Source organism: Dunckerocampus dactyliophorus, unplaced genomic scaffold (genome assembly GCF_027744805.1).
Source record: "Dunckerocampus dactyliophorus isolate RoL2022-P2 unplaced genomic scaffold, RoL_Ddac_1.1 HiC_scaffold_26, whole genome shotgun sequence".
Lineage (NCBI taxonomy): Eukaryota > Metazoa > Chordata > Actinopteri > Syngnathiformes > Syngnathidae > Dunckerocampus > Dunckerocampus dactyliophorus.
Genome location: NW_026559862.1, coordinates 110,001 through 116,889, shown reverse-complemented (window position 1 = coordinate 116,889; position 6,889 = coordinate 110,001).

Below are 6,889 nucleotides of genomic sequence, written 5' to 3'. Positions count from 1 at the left end.
TTTAGAACCGCCCCTGGGCTCCAGGACCCTAGGCATGGGTTTCTGCCTAGCTCCCTTGACACTTTGCCATTTTTTCACCTTTTTTCTCATTTCATCCAGGGACACAGCGGCACTCCACAGACTTTACAGCCGCCCCTGGGCTCCAGGCAGCTCGGCCTGGGTTTCTGAATTTCTCCCTTGACACTTTGCCATTTTTTCACCTTTTTTCTCATTTCATCCAGGGACACAGCGGCTCTCCACAGACTTTGCAGCCGCCCCTGGGCTCCAGGACCCTAGGCATGGGTTTCTGAATTTTTCCCTTGACACTTTGCCATTTTTTCACCCTTTTTCTCATTTCATCCAGGGACACAGCGGCTCTCCACAGACTTTGCAGCCGCCCCTGGGCTCCAGGCAGCTCGGCCTGGGTTTCTGAATTTCTCCCTTGACACTTTGTTACTTTTTCACCTTTTTTCTCATTTCATCCAGGGACACAGCGGCTCTCCACAGACTTTCCCGCGGCCCCTGGGCTCCAGGACCCTAGGCATGGGTTTCTGCCTAGCTCCCTTGACACTTTGCCATTTTTCCACCTTTTTTCTCATTTCATCCAGGGACACAGCGGCTCTCCACAGACTTTGCAGCCGCCCCTGGGCTCCAGGCAGCTCGGCCTGGGTTTCTGAATTTCTCCCTTGACACTTTGCCATTTTTCCACCCTTTTTCTCATTTCATCCAGGGACACAGCGGCTCTCCACAGACTTTGCAGCCGCCCCTGGGCTCCAGGACCCTAGGCATGGGTTTCTGCCTAGCTCCCTTGACACTTTGCCATTTTTTCACCCTTTTTCTCAATTCATCCAGGGACACAGCGGCTCTCCACACACTTTAGAACCGCCCCTGGGCTCCAGGCAGCTCGGCCTGAGTTTCTGAATTTCTCCCTTGACACTTTGCCATTTTTTCACCCTTTTTCTCATTTCATCCAGGGACACAGCGGCACTCCACAGACTTTACAGCCGCCCCTGGGCTCCAGGCAGCTCGGCATGGGTTTCTGCCTAGCTCCCTTGACACTTTGCCATTTTTCCACCCTTTTTCTCATTTCATCCAGGGACACAGCGGCTCTCCACAGACTTTGCAGCCGCCCCTGGGCTCCAGGACCCTAGGCATGGGTTTCTGCCTAGCTCCCTTGACACTTTGCCATTTTTTCACCCTTTTTCTCAATTCATCCAGGGACACAGCGGCTCTCCACACACTTTAGAACCGCCCCTGGGCTCCAGGCAGCTCGGCCTGAGTTTCTGAATTTCTCCCTTGACACTTTGCCATTTTTTCACCTTTTTTCTCATTTCATCCAGGGCAACAGCGGCTCTCCACAGACTTTCCCGCGGCCCCTGGGCTCCAGGACCCTAGGCATGGGTTTCTGCCTAGCTCCCTTGACACTTTGCCATTTTTTCACCCTTTTTCTCATTTCATCCAGGGACACAGCGGCTCTCACAGACTTTAGAACCGCCCCTGGGCTCCAGGACGCAAGGCATGGCTTACTCTCGCCCATTGACTTCAATGCATTTACTGCAACTCCTGCCTGTGTCCGCCAGAGGGCGTCTGGCTTAACAGCGGCTCTCCACGCTATTTCTATCCGCTTTGAGGCTCCAGGCAGCTCGGCCTGAGTTTCTGAATTTCTCCCTTGACACTTTGCCATTTTTTCACCTTTTTTCTCATTTCATCCAGGGACACAGCGGCTCTCCACAGACTTTGCAGCCGCCCCTGGGCTCCAGGCAGCTCGGCCTGGGTTTCTGAATTTCTCCCTTGACACTTTGCCATTTTTTCACCCATTTTCTCATTTCATCCAGGGACACAGCGGCACTCCACAGACTTTACAGCCGCCCCTGGGCTCCAGGCAGCTCGGCATGGGTTTCTGCCTAGCTCCCTTGACACTTTGCCATTTTTTCACCCTTTTTCTCAATTCATCCAGGGACACAGCGGCTCTCACAGACTTTAGAACCGCCCCTGGGCTCCAGGACCCTAGGCATGGGTTTCTGCCTAGCTCCCTTGACACTTTGCCATTTTTTCACCTTTTTTCTCATTTCATCCAGGGACACAGCGGCACTCCACAGACTTTACAGCCGCCCCTGGGCTCCAGGCAGCTCGGCCTGGGTTTCTGAATTTCTCCCTTGACACTTTGCCATTTTTTCACCTTTTTTCTCATTTCATCCAGGGACACAGCGGCTCTCCACAGACTTTGCAGCCGCCCCTGGGCTCCAGGACCCTAGGCATGGGTTTCTGAATTTTTCCCTTGACACTTTGCCATTTTTTCACCCTTTTTCTCATTTCATCCAGGGACACAGCGGCTCTCCACAGACTTTGCAGCCGCCCCTGGGCTCCAGGCAGCTCGGCCTGGGTTTCTGAATTTCTCCCTTGACACTTTGTTACTTTTTCACCTTTTTTCTCATTTCATCCAGGGACACAGCGGCTCTCCACAGACTTTCCCGCGGCCCCTGGGCTCCAGGACCCTAGGCATGGGTTTCTGCCTAGCTCCCTTGACACTTTGCCATTTTTCCACCTTTTTTCTCATTTCATCCAGGGACACAGCGGCTCTCCACAGACTTTGCAGCCGCCCCTGGGCTCCAGGCAGCTCGGCCTGGGTTTCTGAATTTCTCCCTTGACACTTTGCCATTTTTCCACCCTTTTTCTCATTTCATCCAGGGACACAGCGGCTCTCCACAGACTTTGCAGCCGCCCCTGGGCTCCAGGACCCTAGGCATGGGTTTCTGCCTAGCTCCCTTGACACTTTGCCATTTTTTCACCCTTTTTCTCAATTCATCCAGGGACACAGCGGCTCTCCACACACTTTAGAACCGCCCCTGGGCTCCAGGCAGCTCGGCCTGAGTTTCTGAATTTCTCCCTTGACACTTTGCCATTTTTTCACCCTTTTTCTCATTTCATCCAGGGACACAGCGGCACTCCACAGACTTTACAGCCGCCCCTGGGCTCCAGGCAGCTCGGCATGGGTTTCTGCCTAGCTCCCTTGACACTTTGCCATTTTTCCACCCTTTTTCTCATTTCATCCAGGGACACAGCGGCTCTCCACAGACTTTGCAGCCGCCCCTGGGCTCCAGGACCCTAGGCATGGGTTTCTGCCTAGCTCCCTTGACACTTTGCCATTTTTTCACCCTTTTTCTCAATTCATCCAGGGACACAGCGGCTCTCCACACACTTTAGAACCGCCCCTGGGCTCCAGGCAGCTCGGCCTGAGTTTCTGAATTTCTCCCTTGACACTTTGCCATTTTTTCACCTTTTTTCTCATTTCATCCAGGGACACAGCGGCTCTCCACAGACTTTGCAGCCGCCCCTGGGCTCCAGGCAGCTCGGCCTGGGTTTCTGAATTTCTCCCTTGACACTTTGCCATTTTTTCACCCATTTTCTCATTTCATCCAGGGACACAGCGGCACTCCACAGACTTTACAGCCGCCCCTGGGCTCCAGGCAGCTCGGCATGGGTTTCTGCCTAGCTCCCTTGACACTTTGCCATTTTTCCACCCTTTTTCTCATTTCATCCAGGGACACAGCGGCTCTCACAGACTTTAGAACCGCCCCTGGGCTCCAGGCAGCTCGGCCTGAGTTTCTGAATTTCTCCCTTGACACTTTGCCATTTTTTCACCCTTTTTCTCATTTCATCCAGGGACACAGCGGCTCTCCACAGACTTTACAGCCGCCCCTGGGCTCCAGGACCCTAGGCATGGGTTTCTGAATTTCTCCCTTGACACTTTGCCATTTTTTCACCTTTTTTCTCATTTCATCCAGGGACACAGCGGCTCTCCACAGACTTTCCCGCGGCCCCTTGGCTCCAGGACCCTAGGCATGGGTTTCTGAATTTCTCCCTTGACACTTTGCCATTTTTTCACCTTTTTTCTCATTTCATCCAGGGCAACAGCGGCTCTCCACAGACTTTCCCGCGGCCCCTGGGCTCCAGGACCCTAGGCATGGGTTTCTGCCTAGCTCCCTTGACACTTTGCCATTTTTTCACCCTTTTTCTCATTTCATCCAGGGACACAGCGGCTCTCCACAGACTTTGCAGCCGCCCCTGGGCTCCAGGACCCTAGGCATGGGTTTCTGCCTAGCTCCCTTGACACTTTGCCATTTTTCCACCTTTTTTCTCATTTCATCCAGGGACACAGCGGCTCTCCACAGACTTTGCAGCCGCCCCTGGGCTCCAGGACCCTAGGCATGGGTTTCTGCCTAGCTCCCTTGACACTTTGCCATTTTTTCACCCTTTTTCTCATTTCATCCAGGGCAACAGCGGCTTTCCACAGACTTTGCAGCCGCCCCTGGGCTCCAGGACCCTAGGCATGGGTTTCTGCCTAGCTCCCTTGACACTTTGCCATTTTTTCACCCTTTTTCTCAATTCATCCAGGGACACAGCGGCTCTCCACACACTTTAGAACCGCCCCTGGGCTCCAGGCAGCTCGGCCTGAGTTTCTGAATTTCTCCCTTGACACTTTGCCATTTTTTCACCCTTTTTCTCAATTCATCCAGGGACACAGCGGCTCTCCACACACTTTAGAACCGCCCCTGGGCTCCAGGACCCTAGGCATGGGTTTCTGAATTTTTCCCTTGACACTTTGCCATTTTTTCACCCTTTTTCTCATTTCATCCAGGGACACAGCGGCTCTCCACAGACTTTACAGCCGCCCCTGGGCTCCAGGCAGCTCGGCCTGAGTTTCTGAATTTCTCCCTTGACACTTTGCCATTTTTTCACCCTTTTTCTCAATTCATCCAGGGACACAGCGGCTCTCACAGACTTTAGAACCGCCCCTGGGCTCCAGGACCCTAGGCATGGGTTTCTGCCTAGCTCCCTTGACACTTTGCCATTTTTTCACCTTTTTTCTCATTTCATCCAGGGACACAGCGGCACTCCACAGACTTTACAGCCGCCCCTGGGCTCCAGGCAGCTCGGCCTGGGTTTCTGAATTTCTCCCTTGACACTTTGCCATTTTTTCACCTTTTTTCTCATTTCATCCAGGGACACAGCGGCTCTCCACAGACTTTGCAGCCGCCCCTGGGCTCCAGGCAGCTCGGCCTGGGTTTCTGAATTTCTCCCTTGACACTTTGCCATTTTTCCACCCTTTTTCTCATTTCATCCAGGGACACAGCGGCACTCCACAGACTTTGCAGCCGCCCCTGGGCTCCAGGCAGCTCGGCCTGAGTTTCTGAATTTCTCCCTTGACACTTTGCCATTTTTTCACCCTTTTTCTCATTTCATCCAGGGACACAGCGGCACTCCACAGACTTTCCCGCGCCCCTGGGCTCCAGGCAGCTCGGCCTGGGTTTCTGAATTTCTCCCTTGACACTTTGCCATTTTTCCACCCTTTTTCTCATTTCATCCAGGGACACAGCGGCTCTCCACAGACTTTGCAGCCGCCCCTGGGCTCCAGGCAGCTCGGCCTGGGTTTCTGAATTTCTCCCTTGACACTTTGTTACTTTTTCACCTTTTTTCTCATTTCATCCAGGGACACAGCGGCTCTCCACAGACTTTCCCGCGGCCCCTGGGCTCCAGGACCCTAGGCATGGGTTTCTGCCTAGCTCCCTTGACACTTTGCCATTTTTTCACCCTTTTTCTCATTTCATCCAGGGACACAGCGGCTCTCACAGACTTTAGAACCGCCCCTGGGCTCCAGGACGCAAGGCATGGGTTTCTGAATTTCTCCCTTGACACTTTGCCATTTTTTCACCTTTTTCCTCATTTCATCCAGGGACACAGCGGCTCTCCACAGACTTTCCCGCGGCCCCTGGGCTCCAGGACCCTAGGCATGGGTTTCTGCCTAGCTCCCTTGACACTTTGCCATTTTTTCACCTTTTTTCTCATTTCATCCAGGGCAACAGCGGCTCTCACAGACTTTAGAACCGCCCCTGGGCTCCAGGACCCTAGGCATGGGTTTCTGCCTAGCTCCCTTGACACTTTGCCATTTTTTCACCTTTTTTCTCATTTCATCCAGGGCAACAGCGGCTCTCACAGGCTTTAGAACCGCCCCTGGGCTCCAGGACCCTAGGCATGGGTTTCTGCCTAGCTCCCTTGACACTTTGCCATTTTTCCACCCTTTTTCTCATTTCATCCAGGGACACAGCGGCTCTCCACAGACTTTACAGCCGCCCCTGGGCTCCAGGACCCTAGGCACGGGTTTCTGAATTTTTCCCTTGACACTTTGCCATTTTTTCACCCTTTTTCTCATTTCATCCAGGGACACAGCGGCTCTCCACAGACTTTCCCGCGGCCCCTGGGCTCCAGGACCGTAGGCATGGGTTTCTGCCTAGCTCCCTTGACACTTTGCCATTTTTTCACCTTTTTTCTCATTTCATCCAGGGACACAGCGGCTCTCCACAGACTTTGCATCCGCCCCTGGGCTCCAGGCAGCTCGGCCTGAGTTTCTGAATTTCTCCCTTGACACTTTGTTACTTTTTCACCTTTTTTCTCATTTCATCCAGGGACACAGCGGCTCTCCACAGACTTTCCCGCGGCCCCTGGGCTCCAGGACCCTAGGCATGGGTTTCTGCCTAGCTCCCTTGACACTTTGCCATTTTTTCACCTTTTTTCTCATTTCATCCAGGGCAACAGCGGCTCTCACAGACTTTAGAGCGGCCCCTGGGCTCCAGGACCCTAGGCATGGGTTTCTGCCTAGCTCCCTTGACACTTTGCCATTTTTTCACCTTTTTTCTCATTTCATCCAGGGACACAGCGGCTCTCCACAGACTTTACAGCCGCCCCTGGGCTCCAGGACCCTAGGCATGGGTTTCTGAATTTCTCCCTTGACACTTTGCCATTTTTTCACCTTTTTTCTCATTTCATCCAGGGCAACAGCGGCTCTCACATGCTTTAGAACCGCCCCTGGGCTCCAGGCAGCTCGGCCTGAGTTTCTGAATTTCTCCCTTGA